This window comes from Hesperophylax consimilis, chromosome 24 (genome assembly GCF_061612785.1).
Source record: "Hesperophylax consimilis isolate HC1 chromosome 24, BYU_Hcon_1.0, whole genome shotgun sequence".
In the NCBI taxonomy this organism is placed as follows: domain Eukaryota; kingdom Metazoa; phylum Arthropoda; class Insecta; order Trichoptera; family Limnephilidae; genus Hesperophylax; species Hesperophylax consimilis.
In genome coordinates this window covers 23,142,333-23,167,773 of record NC_142859.1, presented here as the reverse complement: position 1 = coordinate 23,167,773, position 25,441 = coordinate 23,142,333, and the positions used below count along the sequence as shown (strand labels likewise).

At 34.6% G+C, this 25,441-nt stretch overlaps 1 protein-coding gene across 1 annotated transcript in view; it reads left to right on the top strand.

Moving 5' to 3' along the window:
• Positions 1-25,441, top strand: part of LOC149412104 (uncharacterized) — a 257,694-nt gene that overhangs the window by 72,848 nt on the left and 159,405 nt on the right. The gene's annotated exons all lie outside the window — the stretch shown is intronic.

The following is a 25,441-nucleotide window of genomic DNA, read 5'->3' as shown; positions in this document are numbered from 1 at the left end:
TCCTTAGTCTTTTCAATAATACACAACTACTGACCATGTACAAAGCGCAAGTGAGCCCCACTGTTGAATTTTCTTTATTCTTATCCCGAAATTCTTTGGAAAAACCTTTGACTTTGTGCAGAAACGGGCGCTAAGTTTGATATATTCCCCAATCTTAACAGGCGGATTGCAATCTTAGAACACATGCTTCATGTGGAGATGCTGTCCACGCGAAAAGTGTGTTCCTCGTCCTCGCCTTTCTCGTTTATAATTATGATGCATGACATTCAATAAATTCACAGGTACAAGAAATTTTGATTTATTTTTTTTAAATAGATTACTTTTTAAATACAATGTTTAAGTAGCAGTTAATTCACAGTCCTCATTACTGGGGATTCCTGTTCCGCGGCGGACTGTAGGTTGTTGTATGGTGTTACATCATGATTTTCTCATCTTGATTATTGTTTAATTTCTTCATCTTCATGTTTGTTGGATTTCTTCATCTTCATGTTTCTAGTTTTTTTTAACATTTTACAACATAACACATAAGAAATAACACAATAAAAGAGAAAGATCCCAATAAATAATTTTGTAGTAGTTTATAAATGGGTGCTTTTAGGGTTAAAATGGTTTTCTGCTGTCAATGAAAACAAGCATCATCGATCCCTTCGGCACCGGTGCATAGTCAGAATTACTCTAAAAGTGCGCCCAAAAATTTTATTCAGTTGACAATTATCACATGAGAACGAGTCTGTTAGCGCTGAGGATCGTGACCCCGACTCCAATTTCTTTAGTAGACGAGGCTCTTCTGTTATTTACGGCTTTGCGCTATGTGAATAGTTGCCGATATCATATCGGATAATGCAGATCTAAGAACTAACTTTTCCAATTTACGGTAAAACCCATTTTGAAAAAAAATACATTTTTAGTTTAAAGAATTTTCTCGTCGATATTTTTTATTTTTTTACTACCCACTTATTTCCAACTTCACTTAGATAACATAGCTTTATAAATAATAATCATAAAAAAATTATAAAGCATCATTTTTGTGACAAAAAACACCTCAAGGTTGTCGTTAATATATAGGTGCGATTCCAAGTTAATAAATATGTCCTGATAGTCACAAACCGAATGTCGAGAGTCAGGAAATTATAAAAACTTTTCAATATATGAAGCAATAATAAGGCATTTCATGTCATAATTAATAAAGCTGATTGCATTCCCAAATAAATATGTTACCTTTCCCATTTTCTACATTTTCTCTGCATTTTGTAAGTACTTCCTTACTTCAGTGAGTACAGAAGTTTAGTTCGTTTCTCTCGTTGAGCTTCGTTTCAACCAGCTATTAAGAAATGCATTGGTAAATTTGAGAACTTTTTCCAAACTTTGACAGTGTTTTTATTTCCAATAATATCGAAGCTGTAATACATGAAACCAATAATTCATTGTGTTCACATCATTATTGTTTATTTTTAGGTATACTTGTATTCATATGATTACTGTTTATTTTTATATTTTTTCAGATTAACTTAAGAATTAATTATATTCTATTATCCTGGATATAGCATACCTGCATGGGAAGTGTGAGATTATACTAACCTCCCCACATCCCAGAAAACAAATAATATTTATTATTATTATCATAAAACCATGTTTTCTTCGTCAAGCTAAACGTATAATGATTACTAACAAATTTATCATAAAAATAAACTATTAGTTTTGAAACATGTCGATCTTTTTTATTTAAAAGTTATTTAAATTAAAATTACACCACAAAGTGAATTTGCAATTTTTTGAAGAAACAATATAAGATCTCTTCTATGAAGTACATTATTATACTTCATAAGATCTCCACCATGAAGTACACGATTATAAAAATAAAATAAAAAAACGATGATTGAACAAATTATAACTTACCAATTCATAAAAAGGTTTTATCGGGAATCATCAAACAACAGAAAAATCATTAAAAATTTTCGAACTGGAAATATTCGCTTTTTGAGCGAACGTCTTAAAAAATTTGACTACAATTCCAAATTCCATTTTATTTATTTCATAATTCCATATCACACAACCATTTCTTGAAAACCTGTTACTGTTACAACTCTTTTACATGGAAGCCAACGATTTTTTTATTATACCCAACTAATTATGGGTATATTATTTGTTAAACTGTTTGGTAGGAAATTTCAAATCAATAGAAAATCTAAATAAAAACAACTTTTCACTATAATAATTTATTCCAAGTTATTAAAATGAACTTATTTTCAGTGTTTTTTAACTACGACTTTCATATTATGATCAGTGAAACACTTCCACTATTTTTCAATATTGTTATACCACGAAAATACTTGTCATTTCAAAAATAGTAACGAATCGGATACTGCGAATTCTAAATGCAATAACTTATTTCGTTGTCTGGCTCTATCCCGTGGATTACGTAGCAGCTATTACTCTGCAAAACGGCTTTACGGCGCATCTGCTTCGCACGGTGAATAATACGGGCAATAGCGTCCTGACTACTGAATGAGGAGAGCCTTCATTTAACACTTAGAGTTAAAGTGTTGGACTACTCACTACCTACACCCACTTTACCCAGTACCTACACTGTATAGAACAGAGGTTCCCAACATTTTTCGGATCGTGAATAGCGACCCCACGGTGTTCTGGGAATTTATTTGTGTGCTATTGTGTGGATTCTGAAAATTATAAATTGTCATAATTTTTTCACAAGGTTAATGATATTATTTATGGCCTCCGAGGTCAAGCAGTGAGGCACTCAATTAGCAAACTGGAGGTCGTAAGTTCTAATCCCGGCGTACGTAAGTAAATTTTATATAAATATTTTGTGTTATTTCACAATATGCTCTTTTAAAATAAAGTAGATGATATTTGCGGTACGTTGAGGGTGGAAAATACAGTCAGTATATCCCTAGTATAAGACCACCATTTGTATTTGAAACGTTGCTTGAAATGGTTTTAGCCGTGTTTGGTAGCCAGATTTGAATAGACAGTTACTTCCCCGCCTTCTTCTTCTCCATCTCCTACCCTTCCCCACTTCAGCCTCACCGTATACACTCACCGGGGAAGACATAATCTTACTGAATCCCAGCAGATGGGATACTTACTTATTAAGAAATTTAATAAGTTAGTTTTGTATGTTAGAAAGGAATCATGAAAGATGTCTAAATGTAGTAATTTTTCGTAATGGGTGTATGTTGTGACTGCGTGAGTAATTACTGAGTTGTTTGCTGCATTGGTATTGTTGGCTTCAATATGAAATAGAGTGTGCCTGGTACGCCTCGTTGGAACATTTAAACCAATGACGGATAGCAATTCGGGACTATCTATTTTATTATTTAGCAGATTTTGTAGAAACAACATGTCTGACAATGTGCGTCTTTTTTGTAAAATTAACATATTATTTGCAGTTTTGTTGTATTTCTTGAGTAAATGTTTCGAAAATTTATTCTGTATACTTTCTACTAAATCTATGGATACATTATATTGAGGATTCCATATTGTGGAAGCATACATATAATGAATGACAATATGTTCATTAGCTTATTGCGCATTAATGAAGCTAAAAAAAACATATTTTTTAAGTGACATTTTTCGTGTGCCAATATCCACTCACGGTACAATGTTTTAGTTCTTATTTATTCAAACTCCCGGATATTGAACATTCAAACACTCGACGTTTAGAATATAATATATTTTTTAAATTTTATAGATATTTGTTCAACATCCCGCCAAACTTTGAGGTCTTGAATGTTCAATCTCCACTTTCAAGCCGGCTAGTTAAAATGAGCGGCCATGTTGATTTTTAGTTGTTTTCTAAAAACTAAATTGTTCTAAAAATACGTTTAATTGCGAAAAAAAACTTTTATGGAACTGAAAAATGACTTCACCGACTCCAGAATCAATAAACCTTAGACCAGTAGCTCAAATAGAGAGGTGAGTCTTCAAATTATGTTATTTATAGGCTTTTTCACCATATTTTACATGAACGTCTCGAATTTGCTAGGCAAATATACAGAATGCTTCATTTATTATTTATTTATTCAATTATTTATACAATATTTATTAAAGTTATAAACATTTCCTGTTACATATTATGTTTTAAACGAAATGACCAAAATCGAGATTTTTTTTAGAACTTGCCTGTAAAAACAAAAAAAAGTATCCTGTAATATTAGCTAAATGGTCTATTGAACATACAAGCACTAAGGCAGCGTTTTGTTGGAAAAATAAGCTTTTTTAAACAGCGCCATCTGTTGGACGTAAAAAAACACTCGCTATTGTTTCTCTATTTGTACAGACATACTGAGCCACAGCAACGTTTGGCGGGGTACAGCTGGTTTTATATACAAACATACGTATTAGAACACTATCTGGTAAGACTGTACAACCTGTAAGTAATTAGTTATAACAAAAATAAGTAACGTCCCACACACACACACGCACACGAGTGCAGAAATTCTGAGACTAACTACCATATGTATTCCTCTTTGTCCAGAACACTAATGGAGGGAAACAATTATACCAAGTCAGTGGACATCTTCAATTTATGTTTAAACAAATATAAAATGTTGTTAATGAAGCAATTCAGTTATGTACAATGTACTGGACACCTACGCCATTGACATCGACTGTAAAATGCCGGTTTCCTCTCGGGGGTACCTTGGGTAAAGATTTGCAATAAAACACAACTTCGTGAATGTCGTCGAACAACTGATTGGTTGGGCCAGTTGTTTGCGAATTTATTGGGTTCGAATTCAACAATTTTTACACGTGTTAATGTGGAGAAATTATTCTTATATCTAAACAAAAATATTATAAGGCGTCATAGCGCCGAGAATTAATTACTAAGGTCCCAAAGTTTGTCATGCGAGAAATTCATCCTTGAACTAGCGATATGACACGTTTACGGTGCTTTAAATTCTTAGCAAGATGACTCTCGTGCGAGATAAGCCTCAAAAGATTCGGCATCGTAAAATGTGTGATATCAGAATATTCATTTTCTTAATTACTTAATAATTATTAGGTACATCCATCTGCTGTCCGGTGCATACAATATATAATGTATATTTCTTAATATTCTAATGTAAAAGCCCCGAAAAAGGGCGTTAATAAATAAATAAAAAAAGATTTGTTTTTCAAATGTAATCTATCGTTTAAATATTAAAATTAATATATACTCATATTTTTAGTCTGCGGAGGTGACCCCACAGTAAACCCTTCGCGACTCCATATGGGTCGCGACCCCATATGTGGTCGGGACCCATTAGTTGGGAACCTATCTTGCAGAGCCGTATAATTTAGACACTGTAGACGGAACTAGCAGATGCCTGGTTATATAACTTAAAAGCATTTTGGTTGCGGTGACTACTACTTAAAGCATTGTATGGTGATTTAAGAGTATTTTAAGTATATATATTTATTTATATTTACTGCCCGTGGCCCTATCCTACTGACTTTCTTTAGGGTATGCTCAGAATGAACTATCTACGGGTCATGAGTGATGTGCGCATTGCTACACACTTCTTTAGACTGATTCGTGAATGGTTTGAAAACTCAGTCATCATGGAGAGCATTCATTTCTATGTTCCCGATGGTTATCTCCGTCACCGACAGCATAGACTATTTTATATTCCGGTCTGAAGAAATAAATTGCCAATGGTCATGCCTGTGGGGAGAGCAATCTTGCTGTTGAACAGAATTAATCCTGATATCGAAATTTTTAGCATCAATGAAACTGCCTGTTTACCCACTGTTTGTATTATTGTTAGAATGTTTATTACCAAATGTATTTTAAAAACGCATTAAAATTAACAATTTTGTAATGTTTTTAAAATGAATAAACTGAATCAAATTGACTATTGACCCTGATGGAAAATAATATCTCGGGCGTTTGTCATCTTTGGAGATGCTCTGTGGAGGGTTTTTTTTAACCCTGAGAAGCCGGGTAATATTTTTTAAATACCGCAAAGCCAATATTGAAAATTATATTTCATATAATTGACAGACATCTACAATGTCAACGTTTTACTTGGGTATTTTCATGGACAGTATTGAAATGCGTTCAAATTTTCAATAATCTCTTTCTACACACTGCACATTGCAGGGCAACTGAAGGTAGTCATGATTTCACTGAATTGCTATTGTAGTTGGTCGAATCTTAAGGGTTAAGGAAAGAAGTACAGTAAGTTCTTATATAATAATAATAATAAATAATTCTTTATTCCAGGATGTGGGAAGGTTAGTGCAATCCCACACATCCCATAGGGGGTATAAGTAGAGATAATATTTACATCACAGAAAAATATAAAATAGATTAAAAATAAAAATTAAAAATTAAATTAAAGCAGAGAAGCACGGAAATCCATCGGATCTAAGATTATGGGATCAAGTATCTTTCTCCAATGGTCTTCAATGCTCGATCCTGAAGTCAGACGGGATTCTATGATAAGAATATTTCTGGAATGGTTTATCCTTTTCCTCAGTCCTGCAATCCTGGTTCTTACTTCTATTCCTTAGTCCTACTTCTTCAAACTGATTCGTGGATGGTTTGAAAATCCGACTATCATGGAGAGTATTAGTCTATATGTTCCTGATGGTTATCTCCGTCACCGACAGCATAGACTGTTTTATCTCCCGGCCTGCAGGACCAACTTGCCTGCAGGTCATGCCGGTGGGGAGAGCAGTCTTGCTGTTGAACAGAATTAATTCGGATTTCGACATATTTAGCATCGGTGAAGCTGCCTTTAAAAGGCAAGCTCTATTGATGCTGGTATAGTTTATACACCGCTAACTATTATGTAATACCATTTCACAAATGTACTTAAAAACGAAATAAAATGTAATTTTGTAATGTTTTTAAAGGAATAAACAAATTGAATTGAATTAACAGAGCTGTAAATCCTGTAACTCGCTCTTCTGTAAACATTGAGGAGGCACTGCAGTGCCTGGGGAGTCCGAACATCAATCGGTAAGCGTTGTTATATTGCACATATCCATATTATTATTTCCCATATCCCCCACTGATGATTAAGGCAATCAATCGTCCTACAGGAGAGATGAAAGCATCTCTCTCAACCATTCTCTCCTGATCCGACCCGCCACTCGGCTGGTGGACGGGAACATCCGCCATTAAGACCAGGATAAACCATACACCAGGAAACCCGGCACCACTTCTAAGTCATAAAACTAGTGACCATAGCATGTCATGGTAGGTTTATCCAATGAATAGTTCCTGAGGCAGCGGTACCCATACCCGCCTCCTCAATCGATGAGTTAATCATAAAATATCACCAGTAAATGAAAATCTTTATATCTCTCTTCAAATTTATTTTTATTTTGTTGTCTGTCTCACTAAAAACTCTGTACTCAAGGGTCAAGAAATTTAACCACTCTTTTCTGTGTGATCTTTCTTAATTAACCTTCAAGTATACAAGGTTTAAACCTTTAAAATGGTGATTGGCTTACACATTGGAAGCTCTCAAATTTAGCTACTCCCCAAAATTTAAAACATTTAATTGATTTTCAAAACATTTCCAGTCCGTCACGTCATGACCTATATTTTTTTCGTTATATTAATTGTTAAAAAAAAAAAAACAATTTGTTTTATTTTATCCTATATTTTTCTATTTTTAAATTTAAAAAAAAGACATCTCTTTTATAATAATATGTGGATAGAAAAAATCCTTATCTTAACGGGGTTGTTAAGTTTTATTTAGCTTTATTTGTCACTGATAGAATGAATACTCCCCTGACCTCTTTTCATAATTATTCCAATCTCTTACTATTGATTCTATTTACTTTTTAAATCAATTTTATCAAATGTTAACTCGCATATCACGGTGAAAAAAGCTTTCGAAAGATTTAGGAAATATATTTTATAACAAAGCTTGAGCTATCAGCTGTCAACATTATGAAAATCTCTATAATTTACAATTTTGTAGTAAATGGCTTTATAAAAACCATAGACATAAAGTCGTAGACATGCAAATTGATAGACTCTCCCTAACATCAAATCTGCAAATTGTTTCGACGAGCTGAAAGCAAACCACATGACAATATTTTTGGCACCAGGAGAATAAATTGACGACGGAAGAGTGCACTTTGAAAGAACCAGACCAGGCGCATAAAAGTGAAGTTCGCTAAAGTATAGCAACGGTTTGCAGCGCAGTCTACTGTGGGACTTTTCTACGCAGGGTCAAAAAATCGAAGCGTTTCAAATCGGCTTACAAAGCGAGGTGGATACATTATTACACATTTGTAAAAGAGTCTAACAACAAAACAGTGTTAAACAGTGTATCAAAATATAATGTTTCGGAAACAAGCCCGAACTTTTGTTTACCCGATTTGGGATACATAGTTTTTTTTATTATTTTTATATTGACTCCACACAGGAGGCCCTGAAGAAAATAATTTCCTTCAGGGCCTATGTCATCTTTGGGGATGCTGTGTGGAGGGCCTTTTTGTGGAGAGGAAGGAGTGAACATGGGTCTTGAAGAGTCCCATGTTGTAATAGAAGGGAGGAAACACAGAATTCGTTCCACAGCCGAGCTGTTGAACTTAAGAACGAATCGTAGAAGCGACCCGTTCTCATGTGACAAATGTCAACCGTGTACAAATGTTGAGCGCGCGTTTGGCGTGTATCCCGACTATGCACCGGTGCCGAAGGGATCAATGACGCTAGTTCCTCAGAGCATCTTCCATTGTAATACCGATAGAACAAGGAAAGCATACCTACCTGACGCCTGTGCTCTAAAGATTGCAGTCCGTTTGTTAAGATTAGGGATTCTAGGGTTTATCTAGTCAAGGGTTTCTTCCGAAAATTAAGACTGAAATGTGTGTTTTCCATTGTAAGGAGAACTAGTAAATTGTACCCAGATTTTATTTCCGATTGATATTACAATGCATGTTACCTGTATACTATCAGATTAATTTATTGGCAGAAAACCAAAAGTGAGACGATCACGCCGCCTCCCGCGCTCCGCGCTATATGGTTTGTTCCCCTATCCCTAATAGGCTCGTCTATTTATTTCAATTTCTATGGTAAAAAAATAGAATTTGAGAATGCCCGGAAAGTTTACGAAGTAATTTCTCTGATAAACCTTTTGTTCAACGGTTCGTTGATCATGATTAAGTCTTTGTAATTATTTTTCGTGACGTATTTTAGTCGTCTGGAGGTCAGCCTAGTTCTTTTGATTGGAGGTTGAAGGTCATTTAATACGGCTTCGAATTTTGTGGATATTGAGAAATGCAGTAACCAGAGGTAAATAAAGGTCTTAAATGATATTTATTACTAAAATGAATTGCTTAATGGAAAACTTTGAAATTACCGCATAGCTTCTTTGGAATATAGTAAATTATGTTTTTGGTTAATATTGCCAATATAATTTTTAGTCTGCTTTGCACCCAGAAACCCGACATAAGAGTTATGTTTAATGATAAACTTATGTTTATAAGACTAGGTTTTTTATGCAAAGCACAAAAAATAACAAATTATTATTATCAGTCGCCTGAAATATCCATAAAAATTGAAAATATATCCCGAGTAAGATAAATGCCATAATGCGGCATTTATTTTTAGTTTATCATTAAAAATAATAATATTTTACATGTCAAAATATTTCACCAATAAATTTAGATACAATATGTCTCGACGCCATCTAGTGGGAAATTTAGAACTAACAAAGCCTTTCATACTAAAATATAAATTTATTAAATATATATTTCGTATAAAAATTTGGTTGCTTATAGGTGAAAAAAAATAGTAAGCAGTAATTGTTGATTGAATTACTAGTACATATTGAGTTATGTGGCGTGTTGGAAATAAGCTGACGTAGCTCAGTGGTCCAGAGCACCTGACCGGACATTAGAAAGTGCGGGTTCGATTCCCGTCAGTGGCATTTATTTTTACTCGGGAGATATTTTCAATTTGTATGGATATTTCTGGCGACCATTATTGCTTATAATAATTTGTTATTCGAAATAAGATTTTTGTTTAAATCTGCTTTAGGTTTTCACTATTTTTTTTTACATTAACCCCACACAAGAGGTCCTGACAAACATAATTCCCCTCTGGGGCCTATGTCGTCAGATAAGTATAATCTAGGAGTCTAGCACGTGAATTTTAAAAAGGTGTCAATAATCGGAACATTGTTCAATTCTTATTCGAATAAGTAAGGTAATTTATATTTTTGAGAAAATGGTAGATTTTGTTGAAACTGGGGTTGTGATAAAATAGTTTCTTTTATTGAGGCATGGCAGATTCCCTTAAATTTGACTAGTAATAGTTCGAACAGTGTGAGATCTATGTTTGAGGATGGAAAAAAATCAAATAGAGGAATGTGGTTTATAAGGGTAAAACTAAGACTGGATACTCCTTGTTTTGCCAAGAAATCCACTATATAGTTACTCACGATGCCACCATGTCCTGGAATCTAAATCATAATTTCCTTTTTTCCAGAGCTTTGAATGGAGGCTTCCAGCGTTTGAATTAGGCATTTAAAGAATCGTCAGTTAAGAGAAGAGGACTGGATTTAAGTTTTTGGAGGGAACTTATATGATGAAAGAGAACAAGGGAACGTTCAATAATATTTTTTTGAAGATTCAATTATTGCAATGCACTCGGCTGAAAATATTAAAAAATGGTTTGAATTTGAATAAAATATTCTGTCATTGGAGTTACTGCGGTTAAAGTTAATACATAAACCAAAATTAGATTTGGAACCGACATCACAAATTTATGTTTCAAAAATGTCCAATTATTTAATTATTCATATGCGAAATCACCGTCAAAAGGTTTGTAGCGAGATAGTGTCAACCCTCATTGTAGTGAAATGGAATAGAGTACGCCATTTTGGACGGCTTTTACGGGAACAGAATATTTATATAAGCTGTATGAAAATAAAACCCACTTCGCATTGGGATGACAAGCGACGAAAAGGGTGCGTCGGTCTCATTCTAACCAAGGATCACTGTTTGCTCGGAGGATATATTATTAAATGTTTTGGGGCAAACATTGTCAACACCAAAATGGCGACAGACAAAATATAACCCACATGAGAATCTATTTAATAATATCTCAAAATTCTGACACCAATTGGTGGCGAGATTAATACAGATGATTCAATTCTTCAAATTAATCCGCAAATAATGCAAGGCATTCATGCATGCATCCCCAATTGGGGTGTTGTGAGGTTGAAAGTAGAGGGAAGAGGATGGGAAAGCAGAAGGTGTGAAAGTACCTGGATATTCATCAAACACGGCCAAAGCCATTTAGGCAATACTGAGAGTATCTTTCACTCTGGAACGTACCGCAAATATATTATTTTAAATGAATAAATTGTGAAAAAAACACAGATCCATCAAATTAAATTTTCCTGCGCACGCCGAGATTTGAATCCGCGACCTTTGGATTGCTAATTGGGAGCCTTACCCCTCAACCACGTAGGCCGTTAGTTAGTTATTATAGATTATTATGATTCTGACGTCAGCTTTTCAGACTTCGTGATATATTGTTAGGTGCCTTTGTACAATCAACATTTTTTGTACTGGACCCCGCAATGTCTTTCTCGGACGTCTCCAACTTCCTCCACCATTTACTTCTGTGCACTACAATGTTAATGTTAAAAAACTACATTAAATCGACTTTATTTTGACTTAGTATTTCATTCCAGTGCAGATATATTGCGTTCAGTATTCTTCGGGCAAGCTGATTTTTCTACTATTTAAACCATTGTAAATCCTCCTGGCATTAATAAGAACAATCTTTGAAATTTGTCAAAAATTTTTGATCGATTCCTTTTCGAGTTTAGCGAACACAAAGAAGAATAACCGAACTATGGTCCAGTCTGCCCGTACCAGCGCAGTCGCATCTCTAGTACGTTGTGAAGCATGAAGTTGGGAGGGAGAGGAGACGGTTGAGATAAACTTGTTTATTCAGAATTGGTCGCTGATCACGTCTAAATCCATTTAACGTTTCGATTTCTAATTGCAAACATTCAACAGCGCAAATGTGGACCATACCTACGTAAATAAACTTTTTTTACTATCCTTGTGTATTTTTTCTTCAGTAAATGTTATCCGATCAATCACAGTCGCCTTTCGTCAAACGGAGAAAACTTACTGATCTGAAATATAATCAATTTATTAAAACTCTGGTCAAATTATCCCTTTTCCTGCTAAAAATGAACGAATTCACAATTTTCCCAACAAACTATAAATAAAACACGAATATTTTATGTGGAAGTCAGAAAACGTGTTCCTTCAAAGTAATAGTACTTTCACATCTTGTCCATGATATTTATTCAGATAAGCCACCTGCATAGAACACGTGATCAAATATATTCTGATTGACTAATATATTACTAGGAAATGGTCCGGCAGTCACAGTTTTAACAGTATTTTAATAAAAACTCGTTTTTCTCCGTGCACCAGATGTGAATATGTAGATGCTTTCATACTATCTTACACTTGCGCATTTCGTTCTCCCCCCCACCCCTTCAACCTCAAACATACTCCAATTTTGGATGCCGTAGAATCACTGGCTTTGGGCATTTAGGACTCTTAAACGACATTTAAATAAAAAATATTCACCAAAAGTTTCACATAGTGTGTACAAAAGATATTGGAAGAACGAGATATGCTATGTTGGCCGCCGGGCCGTAGGCGGAGTACTACCTAATTAGGGTACTTGAATACTACGGGACGTGTACGCACAGAAATCTGTTCTATATGTATTAGTGCCAACTGTAATACAACATAATACTGTAATACAGACAACGATACGTCCTTAGCGTAAGCGAAGTTGTGCAGTAGTATTGGTGAACAAAACCGGCGACACTGGGCAAAACAATTCCTCACAGTACGAACTGCTCATAGCACATCTCGTTCTTCTAATATCTTTGGTGTGTACCTTCGGTCCCAAAATTCATAACCATTTTGCCTGGGAGAGGTTATTTTTTCATTATATGGTGCCAAACTTCCAGTTCCTTTCAGTTGTCTCATCATTTTCCTCATTCTAATCTACACGTAATTGCTTCCTAAGAAATAATCTTCTCTCTGTATTCTTATCTAAATTTATCCTATTTGTTCTAACAAAAGCAATTACATTCATAATCCCACCCATTCTTCTCCGTTTATTATTACAGAGAAGTGTTTATGCATTATTAATACATCAAATTAATAACCTCTTATAACGATGTCATTGGGGTGGAATTGTCAAAAATTACCACGAAGGAAGCAATAAAGGGTAATTTATTGCTATCGAAGCTCTATCTTATCCAGTGTCCGCAGAATCCCGGGTTAAAAAGCTCCACTTATCCGAACATTCATCATCTCAATCCGTACCGAGCTTCTGGGGGCGATTCAGAACGATTTCGATAGATAATAAAGTCGATAATAGATGAAAGACGGCCTCTTGACATTTATTTATTATTATTAAATCTTTAACTGTTTGCCAAAGTTCGGCGTTTATTTGCTCTAATGCCTTTTGATGACAAACAATTGCGAGACTACTAGAAGATGATCTATTTATACGAAAAAAGTTGTCATCGCTGGCGTTCGATAATATTTTCCAAATCGTTCGTTATCAAACCGAATATTGCAAAAAAATTATCAAATTTATTTTGATTGATGCTCTCAGTTTAATTCTGGTAAAACAACTTTTACAAACGAAAGCTTATTAAGGATTTCTATGTTTAGTACTAAAAAAATATGGTGGACCTTGATTATAATAGTAGTACCTTGCCTTGTTCCTTACACCCTTTTATATTTTGATTCCTATCTACAAAATTATCTTTGTCCACCTACCTACCTAATAACGACATCAATCAACCTTAGTACATGTGTGAAGGTCTTAAGTTGAAATTCATAAGTCATCCAATCAACACTAAAATTGTATTTGATTACGGAGCCCTTGTTCGACTCTGTCGAAACTGAAAAGCTATTATTAGCTAGCAAATTTCTGTGATGGTAAATAGAATTGAAATTAGCCAGCGCAATTAAGAAGAGCAAGAGAAGAATTAAGGGTAAGTTCGCATTCCTGATTTTCCACTTCTTTCCGCTGTGCAACGGGTACCCCATGTAAATACGCCCCCAACAGATTTATTGAAACAATTAAAAAGTTTTTCCACTTATTTTATTCTTAACCATTACTGGTATCATTCAGTATATCCATCTTCAGACTAGTACAATTACTCCTTTAATTGTACTAGTCTGAAGATTGCCACTATAGGTTGAAACCGATATAGGTAAAAAATAAAATTTGTTGAAAAAGGTTAAACATATCGTAAGGCTGTAATTACGTTCAACAAGATTTGATTATTCGCATGCATTTCAATTCCCCTCGCCCATTCGTTCAAACTCATAAGATTATACAAACCACCGCTCATGGTTGTAACATTCAAGTAGGTATGAGGTAGATAAACATTACAACCAATTAATTTTTTCTCTTTTTATATGTAACCGTACAAAACTTCCAATTGCTCACATCCGCGTGAAGCCTGTGAGACTATGGCATCCCCTATTAAGTTATGTTGTGAGGTTGAAGGTAGAAGGGAGGGAGAGGAGATGGAAAAGAGGAAGGTGAGGAAGTAAGTGGCTCATTTCAAGTAACGCTTGAATTCTGGTGGTTTTACACCAGGGCGATAATGAGAGTGTCTTCCGCTCTGGAACGTTCCGCAAATATATAATATATTATTTTAAAACACAATTTCATCAAATAAAATTTATTTGCACGCGCCATGATTTGAACCCGTAACCTTCGGCTTACTAATCTATAGTCTTACCCCTTGAGCACTAGTTAATCTTATCTTTAAATATTTTTTATAGAATATTATTTTTTTGTGTTCTGAATCTTCCCTCCGTCCGCCGGCAATCCAGAGAATAGTGAATGGATAAAGTTGATGGCGGGGGATGGTTGGAATATTTAGGTCATCCCTAGCGCCCAGTACCTCGCGCCCGAGTGGCCAATAAGAAACGCCACCAACCCTCGAGGGGTAGTTGGTACCGAGAAAGGAACGAATTAGGGCTTCTATTGAATATTTGCGATAATTTGGTGTCGCGTGTAATAGCACGGTGATGTGGGTTATTAATTAATGGCTTTAATTTTGTCGAAATATTGTTAAGAACGTATGTAAATTTTCACAGTTAACAAGGGCTAAGAAAATTATTTAATGAATTTAAAAGGTCTCATAAAACAAAAAAAAAGTCAATTACTGGACATAAATTTTTGGACCTTTTACAAACACGTACAATGAACTCAATAATTAGTTTAGTGGTTATGCTTTAAAAAATTCTGTAACATGTAATAAAATACATAATATATTTTTTAAATAACTTGTATTACAGATTTACATAATACTATTGCAATACACATGACATGATTTATATAATACTATTACAACACACATGACATGATTTAAATAATACCTACTAATACAATACACATGACTTGATTGATATAATGCTAATACAATACAAATGACATGATTTATATAATAATATTACAATACACATGACATGATTTATAAAATACTTTTACAATACCCATGACGTGATTTACATAACTTTAAATATTTTAATAAGAATAATTTTTTTAGAGTCCTTGCCTGAAATGTCTATGGAAACATTCAAGTCTAATGCTGAAAATATCAAGAGACCTAGAAATTTCATTTTAAAGCAATACACCTCTTGTCTTGCTATGTTTGGCCAGAACGTCCGTTCTACCATATGGAATATAGAGCAAATCATAGTGGCGACCCTGGCGGTAGTTGTTCGGTAAATTATAACATTTCGGGAGTCACAGGCGCTCAATAACATAGTTTTTTTTTTATTTTAAATGCAGGGCCCCTTCCTCCTAAATTGAAGACCTTCGTGGCGCGTTTCAGAGAACAAATCCATGAGATGCATAAATCACGGGTTCTCACCACGCATTCTCATATAAAGGAAAATTGGAAACTTTTTTGGAATTTTAAGCTTTCAAAATTTCAATTCAAAAGGTAGAAATCTTGTAAAATTAATTAAAATATAAACTCATGTCGGAAGCTTAGGACGGGTTGTTTCACATAAATTGAACAATTCATCAAATTACAAAGTTTATTTTGAAGTTCTGTGATGGTACTATTCAAGTTTTATTATTATTTCAGTTTTGTAAAGTAACAGGCCAGTAATGAAATTATAATAGAACTTAAGTAGAAACTTCACAAAACTTTAAAATCAACTTTAAAATTTGATGAATTGTTCAAATTCCGTGAAACAACCCGTCCATACTAGTTATATTCTAGCGTAATGAAAACAGTTATTTGTTTTTATCATTTTTGTCTTAAATAGACCTCTTTTGACAAATGATACAATCCGGATGAATCCAACTGATCAATGCAAAAGGTGACTGGAATCCGTCATCACTTACCTGCAGAGCAAAATCTATCCAAAACTGACCAGAGGTGCCTCTTTTGTCCATTATATATATTAAAAATTAATTAATTCATATATGTTTATATTTTAAAAATTAATTCACACAAATTTTAAATTTTAAATCGACTCCTTCTCCAGTTTTGATCAAATTTGTTGTTTTATCATTGATTAAAATATTATAATAAAAATTAATTAGTATCGTCCTTCCTGAGGTAATTATTTTATTGTTCTACGCCTTATATTCTGGAAAAAGAATAACTGGAAATTGAAGTGGACTCTCAGAACAAACAGAAAAGTAAAATTAAATACTCTACTATAAAGAACAAATTAATGAATTTAGAGAACCGGAGACGAAAAGAACTCGCTTTATTAAGGTAAACTTTTTTCATGGACAAATTGAAAAAAATGTTACGCAAAATAGTTCAAATAAAAAAAATACACGAAATAATGCGAATAATACCTTTACACAAATAGTTTACCTTGTTAAAAAGTCCAGGATACGTATTGTTTAAAATTCCATTTTTGAATATAATGTAATAAGTTAATTTACTTTTAAGAACAGCAATTTTCAATTTCTTACTTAGTGGTTTGTATATTTTTTAAAAATATATTTTTGATGTATTTAATGAGCGTGTTTCGTGTTCCAAAATTTGTCCATTCTTTGCTTAAATTTCACATGTAGAACATTGTGTCACAACCATTACGGAATTAAAATAGGATGACGATGTAATTATGTCAGATTAATGTATGATAGACAGATCGTGTACTAAAAGTCACTGGCGATTTTGGTTTAAATTAAAATCTTTATGGAAGTCATGTCTTGTGTTCTTCTTTGTTCGTATAAATACTATAAAAAAGACTTTTCATAAAATTTTAGGTTATTACTATGCGTTATAAAACTGTTTCGCCTCTTAACAGAAAATATAATTGTTCACGCAACTATAAATCTTCCTTTAACACTGTCTTTGCTTTTTCCTATCCTATTTTTACCTACAAGTTCCTTTCATTATCTGACTATACCCACGTGAATGTGTGATATTTTACAAAAATAAAAGTGACTGTCAAACCATTTTTTATTGATGGAGCTTGTTGGGGACGGATATAGCACCGTCGCAACGCGGAACAATAGGATTGGAATAGGTTCGGAATGCCGACTTACCCTTTTCTATTCTTCCACGGTTTTCAATTCTTCTTTGCGCTGGTTCACAACAATTCACAAATTTCACCATGCGCGAGCTCACGATGGCTTTGATTTCGACACGGTCGATAAAGGGGGCTCCGTAATCAAACGATGTTGACAGGACGAATATTTTTACTCAACTAACGTCGGCATAGGAGAGAAGAGGAGGGGAGAGGTCGATAGGCCACAATAATTTTACAAAGGATATAAAGGTAGGTAGCACGATGCTAGGTGCCAACATTTCCGCCCACCTAATTTGAACGAATTAATAATTATGATACAAAATTTAATAAAAGATAAATTTAAATATATACATAGGTAAATTGTTCATTCAAGTTGTATCCGTAATGCCTCGCAGAAAACAATTAAAAAAAATAACTTTTACTAAATTAAGTATAACTTTTCGAATAATGGTTCCTGGACCATAACAAAATTTTTGGTTTTGAAAAATATTTAAAATTGCTAATAACTCCTTTGGTCTAGAATCTGAGTAAGAAACAAAACGAGAATTAGAGTATAGACATCTAAACAACAACAAAAAAATATATATATATAGATCCCAATGGTAAATAAAATAAAAATAAAAGACCACAAAACTGGAAAATGAAAACGTATTCTATTATAGATGTATATCTTAAGAATTATCACTAATAATAATTTTATTCTTCCGGTAACGGGCAAAGCTTTATCACTGGTCGAACCAACGAACCAGATTGAGTTTTAACAGTAGCTACCCTAACTATTCCATCCTTACCGGGATGAACGTGGATAATTTGTCCTAATACCCACTTCATCGGTGGAAGACGATCGTCCTTTATTAACACTAATTGACCTTATTTAATGTTTGGATTAATTTTGCACCACTTTGATCGTTGTTGAAGCGTATTTAAATATTCTAAATGCCAACGTTTCCAGAAATGTTGCGACATCTTTTGGAGATGTTGCCACCTACTTAAACGATTAGACGTGGTGTCAAGAAAGTCATATTCAGGCAAACCTAGTAGGAATCCACCGATTAAAAAGTGGGCCGGGGTGAGTCCATTCACATCCTCGGGGTCTGAGCTCATTGAACACAAAGGGCGGGAGTTGAGGATGGCCTCAATTCTAGTGAGAACTGTCGCAAATTCTTCATAAGTTAGAACGGTCTCACCTATCACCCGTTTTAAATGGTATTTTACAGATTTTATCCCTGCCTCAAATAAGCCTCCGAAATGAGGACTTGCTGGAGGGTTAAAAGACCAAATAATGCCGCTCTGAATTAGATGATTAGATATAACATCACGCTGTGATGCCAAGAATTTATTTATACCGAGTAGGTACCGATTTGCACCGACGAAATTGGTTCCGTTATCGCTTATGATTTCAGAACATAACCCTCGACGATCTGTAAACCGGCTAAGGGCTGCAATAAATGCTTCAGAAGATAAATCAGACACGATCTCTAAATGAACTGCTTTCGTCGCCATACATACAAATAGACATAAATAACCCTTTGACGTTTTTGCTCCCCTACGTTTGTGATCTTTCAAGGTGAAAGGTCCTCCGAAATCTACACCAACTCGAGAAAAAGCACGGCTTTGTTGCACTCGAGAGGTAGGTAAATCACCCATTAGGGGAGGTAGCACCGAAGATTTCATTTTATAGCAGACAATGCATTTCGACAGTTGTGAGCGAATTTTGTTCCGTGCAGCCACTATCCAAAATTTACGCTAAATAGTGAATTGAAGGCTTCGTGGCCAAACATGAAGATATTGTTTATGATAATAATCTATAATTAAATAAGCTAAATGACAGATTTTCGGAAGTAAGATCGGAAATTTACTTTCATATGACAAATTTGAATACTTGAGTCGACCGCCCACCCTGATAATACCGTGGCTATCAAGAAACGGTTTCAAGTTTTGAATTTGCGTTGAACATGGACTGCCATTTCGCATATTACGTATATCAACAGAAAAATACGTTTCCTGTTCAATGCGTACGATTTTCATAAGCGAATCATTTAATTCGCGAGAACTTAGATAAGTCGAGTTTGAATTTCCACTACCAGGACGTTTCTGACAATTATTTACGAAACGCATTATCCAAGCGACAACGCGTTGCAATTTATAAAATGAAGAATATTTACTAATAATCGAATTAGGTACTATTTGAGATGATACAAACGTTTTAAGGTTGCATGTTTTGAGTTCTGGTATTTCTCCGTCAGATTGATTGTACACAGCTGAACAAGGCCAGAGTGCTATTGGTTGGTGAAGCCATTTTGGTCCCGTAAACCACAAAGGGTGTGATATAATGTCTGCTGGGAAAAGCCCTCTTGAACCAGAATCGGCACAATTTTCCTCCGAGACAACATGCTTCCAAACAGCATTTGGTGTATTTTCCAGTATTTGTACAACCCTATTAGCGACAAATGTTTTCAATAAATATGGCGGCGTTTTTAGCCACGCTAGTACAATACTCGAATCTGTAAATAGAAAAACGTTTTCTATTTGTTCGGCAAACTTTACAGATGACATAATATACTTTACAAGTTTCGTGAGAAGAACCGCCCCACATAATTCTAGTCGTGGAATTGACAGGGTTTTCAAAGGAGCGACCTTCGATTTTCCCATTAAGATGTGAGTGGTATTGCTATTACGCTCTAATAAATATACCACTGCAGAATAACCCAATTGTGAAGCGTCACAGAACCCTACGGGGAAAAGACGACTTGTCATCACCGTGTTGTAATATCTAGGAATATTCAATGTTCGAAGTAATGAAAGTTGACTTACAAATTTACTCCACGTATTATGAATATGTGGTGGAACATCACGATCGTCCCAATCGACACCTAACTTCCATAGTTCCTGTAATAGACATTTTGCGAAAAATGTCACTGGGGTGATGATCCCAAGTGGGTCGAATAAACGAGCTACCGTTGATAAAATTGTTCTTTTTGTGCATATCTTATTTGAAGGTAGATCGACCTTGTAGGTAAAATTATCAGTCGTTGGACTCCACTGAATGCCTAATATTTTAACAATTTGATCAGTTCCGGCGTTATCAAAAGAATGACCATCTTACTGGTGCTCTTGCGAAACGTGATCCAAAAGTGACGGTGTATTAGATTGCCATTTACTAAGTTCTAATTTCCCAAGATTTAACAATCCAATGATATCTTGTTTTAGTCTGAGGGCTGTGCTAATCGTTTCTGTCCCTGTTACCAAATCATCTACATAAAAATCATCGCATAGAACCTTGGCAGCGTCAGGATACTTTGATCCTTCATCTTGTGCTAGCTGGCGAAGGGTACGAATGGCCAAGAATGGTGAACTAGACAACCCGTACGTTACAGTTTGTAACTCGAAATCAATAACCGGTTCATTCTGAGATTCTCTCCACAAAATATTTTGGAATTTACGCTGAGATGGAATAATTAATATTTGCCTATACATCTTACAAATATCAGATGTAAATACATACTTATGAAAACGAAAATTTAAAATCATACGTGGAATTTCAGTTTGCAATTTTGGACCGTTCAATAATAAGTCATTTAGAGATAAGTTATTTGGTTGGGTTTTTGCCGACCCATCAAAAACCACACGTAGTTTTGTAGTTTTACTGTCAGGATTCAAAACACAATGATGAGGTAAATAGAATGCATCTAAATTCCGAGGTACCCGTGTCATGTGTCCCAGATCCTCATATTCTTGTATAAAATTTCCGTAATTAATTTCTAACATGGGATCCCTTTTAAAACGAATTTCTAGTTAGTTCAATCGCGATTCCGCAAGTTTTAAGGAATTTTGAGAAGGCATAATTTCTGATTTTGTTAATAATGGTACAACATATCTACCATCACATTCTTGATAGTGATTCGAAGCGTAGATTGTTTCGGCTAATTCGTCGTCCAGATTACTCGTCACAATTGAAGGTGTTTCTTCAATTTCCCAAAATTTTCTAAGAGTATTGCTTAACGAATTTGTTTCAACAAATAAAGACGAAAGTGTTTGAAATGACGAGTTTTCCATCTTCCCCATTATAATGTAACCAAATACACTGTTTACAGCACATGGAGAGCCGTGAATTATTTCATGGCCACTATTAAATATATCCAAGTATACGTCAGCTCCTAACAAAAGGTCTATTTTGCCCGACATGTAATATGATTCATCAGCTAATTTTAAATTTTTAAATTGTGACGTTCCACTCGATGGTAAATCATATGACGGATGATTAGAAGTGATTTCTGTAATCACGACAGTTTGACATTGAAGGATAGGCCCTTTTTTATTTCGAGGTTTTATAAAACATTTTGTTTTTCCATGACAAGAATTTATACTAGAATTTCCTAAACCGTTCAGTGAAATACGATGTTTTTTAATTGACAAACCCAAGAGCTGGGCACATCTTTCCGTAATCAGAGAGACTTGGCTCCCACAATCCACGACGGCGCGGATAGGTATATAATCATTATATTGATTTCGGACCTCAAGTTGTACAGTTCCTAACAAAACGGTAGAAACGCTCGGAATCGTTGTTGCGGCCAGGGTTGCACTTGAATTATTAAATTCATTTTTGCCCGATGGTTCGGCGGCAATGTGCAACATTGAATGGTGTTTTTTATTACAAACCTGGCATGTGAATTTTGATACACAATCTTTTACATGGTGTTGTTTCAAACAATTGAAACAACGGTTCAAAGTTTTAATTTTGTCCCTCCTTTGATGGGGACTTAAAGATGTAAAAGATGCACATTTGTAAAGAAAATGTGCACCTTTACATAATGGAGAATGAAGGTTATTATCATTCTTATTGGCAGATAACAAGTTTTAAACGAACCTTTTTTCTCTTTTGTAGTATGTGGAGATAAAATTTCTAAAATTCGCGTTTGATTTCTCAGAAACTCGAAAATTGAATCCAATTCTGGAATCTCTTCACCGGGCAATTTGGATTCAAATTGACGTTTAGTTGTCAGATCCATCGATCGTATCATAATATGACCAACAAATTTATCAAAGATATTTTCTATCTTCATCGCCTTTATAGCGGCGCAATTCTCTTGAAACGTACTGAGTAACCGCGCTATACCTGACGCAGACTCGTTTTGTAATATTTTGAAATTAAGGATTTCATCAACATAATGCGTGAAAAGAATTCTAGAATTTTGGTATTGATTTACCAGAATATTCCAGGCAATGTCATAATTCTCTTCGATAAGAGGCAATGATTGTATAAGTGCCAGTGCCGGCCCTGTAATAACTGATAAAAGATAATGGTATTTTTCTACATTAGTGTATGCATTGCTGTCATGTATAAGACTTTTAAATAATGAATGAAATGAGCACCAACTTTTAATGTTACTATCAAAAGTGGGCAGCTTTATCACTGGTGCACGAATCACCGAATTACTTGCCGTTTTTGGAATTGAATTTTCATTATTACTAGTGATAACGCTTTTCATTTGCATGATCTCGAAATACATTGAATCAACATTATTCGCAATGTTTCCTAGTTCTGACATTTCTGTAATCTTGTCTAATGACAGTAATTGTTCCTCAATCTCGTTTTGAACTGATTCAAATTCTTGTAACCAATCTTTTAACTTTTCACATCTAGCAAGAAACGTATCTTTTTTCTTACTATCATCATAAGTGCTCGCTATGAGCTCTTGCGTAATACGAATACGAGATACTATTCGCTCACGTCGGGATTGCAACAAAAGTACTTTTTTCTCAGCCATTGTATTGAGAAATTAATCTGCACAAAAATGCCGAGTGAATACAACAATTTATTTGAAATATTAACAAATTTGTCACCAGTTAAGTATTTTTTACTACCTACAGGCAATTTTCGCGAACAGCACGGCTGACGCGAATTTTACACATAGATCAACTTTTATGAACAATTTAACCTTGAAATAATTAAATTAACCACAATTTTTTTCAATTAATATAAATTATCAGGCTCGAATGACCAATGTTGGGGACGGATAAAGCACCGTCGCAACGCGGAACAATAGGATTGGAATAGGTTCGGAATGCCGACTTACCCTTTTCTATTCTTCCACGGTTTTCAATTCTTCTTTGCGCTGGTTCACAACAATTCACAAATTTCACCATGCGCGAGCTCACGATGGCTTTGATTTCGACACGGTCGATAAAGGGGGCTCCGTAATCAAACAATGTTGACAGGACGAATATTTTAACTCAACTAACGTCGGCATAGGAGAGAAGAGGAGGGGAGAGGTCGATAGGCCACAATAATTTTACAAAGGATATTAAGGTAGGTAGCACGATGCTAGGTGCCAACAGAGCTTGTTTGATGAACATCTGTTGTTATCAGTGCTGTATAATATCGACTCAGGGTAGAAGACCTGTGCAGTGAACATATTCAGCTCCCTCAGTGTGTTTCGTATCCAACTTGGATGTTATGGAAGCTTGTGCGTGAAATCATATCTCCTGTGTGTGAAATCATACCATCATCATCTTTGAAGAACATCAAAGGGGTAAGTCGGATTCCTTCCCTACTTCATGTTCACCATCTCCAACCATAGTTTTCAAGTTCTCAATTAATATTTTACAGTTCAACCTTAACTCGCTTATTGAGATCACAATAATAATATGTTAATTGCAGTTTTAATTAATATTTTTTTTATGATACGCCGCACAAGAGATCCTAACGCTCAGAGCCAGCGTTAACAACGATGCGAGGGAAATTTTAATGCTACAGTAAGCGGAAAAAGAGAGAAAATAAGTGGAAGAATGATTTGAAATAACCGCCAGTTTAATAAAACAAATTTAGATAAATTAACATAGATTTGATTTTCACTCTCATTAATAGTATTGCTTATCCAATGTTTTATTCGCATTCGCAATGTCAATGATTGTTTAACTCCTTTGAACTTTCAAATCAGAAAATATTTTTGTAAATATCAAATTTTTATCTAAGGCAATATTTGCCAGACGATTGAGTCATAAGTAATATAACGTTAAAGGTTGCGGACGATTGACGTCGGATTGACGCGGCGCGACGAGGTTAGCGACGTCTCAATTAACGAATGTCGTTTTCAGACTGGAAACCAAATTGCCAATCAAACATCACATCTCTGACGTCACATTTTACCCTCGATATGATGATGAAAAAGAATAACACGTTATGCGATGTAAAGTAGGTACCCAAGGGTTGACGTTATTTACTATGTACTCAGCAATTTAAAGGCTTTATGATGTTCAAAGCGGTGTGCAGTTGACTCACTAGTTAAACACTTGAATGCGCAGAAACGGTCGGTGAGATGTAATTTTTCTGAGCAATAAAACACAAGTTAAAATAATTTAAATAATTGCGAACAGAGTCATGATATCTATATTGTGCTGTAACAGATATACTGGGGTAAAAACAATGCAACAACAACTCAATATTATAATGTGTGGCAACGTTTAGTCTATAATATCCTAGTATTTATACATAAGTTAAAAAATAATTTTTTACCACATTACATATATTTAAAAACGTATTAGTATTAATAGTTATCCATGGCTACCTACGAGAAGCTGCAACCATTTTCGGCTTTCTAAGGCAAATTTATCGGCAACACAAAACAATATTCATTATAATTGTTTCAAAATGTTCAATAAACTCTCTTTAAATGTTAAGGAAGCTAGTGTGATGTGTCTCAATATTGTGAAGTCCAAATATTAGTACGTAGGTAATAGAAAATTATTATAGTGGTTTTAAAATAGAAATACACTTGATGTAAAATGTTGATAATAATGATTGGATAATGCACTTCACTTCCAGGGTGCCTTATTCACGTATTGTGAAGTCCAAATATTAGTACGTAGGTAATAGAAAATTATTTTA